Source organism: Frankliniella occidentalis, unplaced genomic scaffold (genome assembly GCF_000697945.3).
Source record: "Frankliniella occidentalis isolate FOCC.00 unplaced genomic scaffold, Focc_3.1 Scaffold1191, whole genome shotgun sequence".
Taxonomy (NCBI): Eukaryota; Metazoa; Arthropoda; class Insecta; order Thysanoptera; family Thripidae; genus Frankliniella; species Frankliniella occidentalis.
In genome coordinates, this window is record NW_026268296.1 from 16,210 (window position 1) to 17,134 (window position 925).

The window sequence follows — 925 nt, forward strand, 5'->3', positions numbered from 1 at the left end:
CCAGGCGCGTCGCAGCCTAACAGTGTTTCGTGAGATATCGCGAAGCCTGTTACGCGAGACGTGGTCTGGCGTACATCTACCTTGTAATTGTGAAATCACAATTAAGAATTGTAAAATTACAATTTAGAATTGTAAAATTACAATTTAGAATTGTAAAATTACAATTTAGAATTGTAACATTACAATTTAGAAGTGTAACATTACAAGGACGTATCGATTACTTGAAATTCATTGACGACCAAGAATGGGCTGTCAATACTAAATATTTTGTAAATTCACGAAGATATTTTTCAAGGTGTTGAATCCCTGATCTGATTCCAGGTGGTGTCGCCCCTCGCGCCCCGGCCCGCTTCGCAGCTGCCGCGCGGGGAGCGGGAGGCTGGGCGACCGGGGCGCCGCGGCCCCCGGCGGCCATGCCCCGCGCCGCCCCGTAGCGATGTCCTGGACCTGGGCGCCGCTGCTGGCCCTGCTGCTGGGCGCGTGCCTGTGGCCCGCCTGCCTGGCCGCGCCCAGGGACGTCCCGGACTACCCCATGGACATCACGGACAAGTTGGTGAGTGAGATGACTCCTTATGTTTGCTTTCCGACATCAGCTGCGTTGCGTTAGGAGCTGTTGACGGTAGTAAATTGGCCGTTCGGCCGTTTCGGCGGGGGACCTTCTCGGGCGGCACTTGGAGCCACACATCCCTAAATAGGTGGTTCCATCCTGACGTACAAGTAGAGGTTAGCATTTCTCTCGTCGGCTTTACGGCTGTTTGACATCCAGACGGTGTTTATTTGGGATCTCGCAGGAAAACAGGCGTCCCTCTTCCCCCTCCGGAGTCTTGCGGGCCGACGCGACGGGTGCGTCGAGCGAGGGGGGCGATGCATGAGTGTTTGTCGGAAGGGAGAGAGAGAGAGAGAGAGAGAGAGAGAGAGAGAGAGA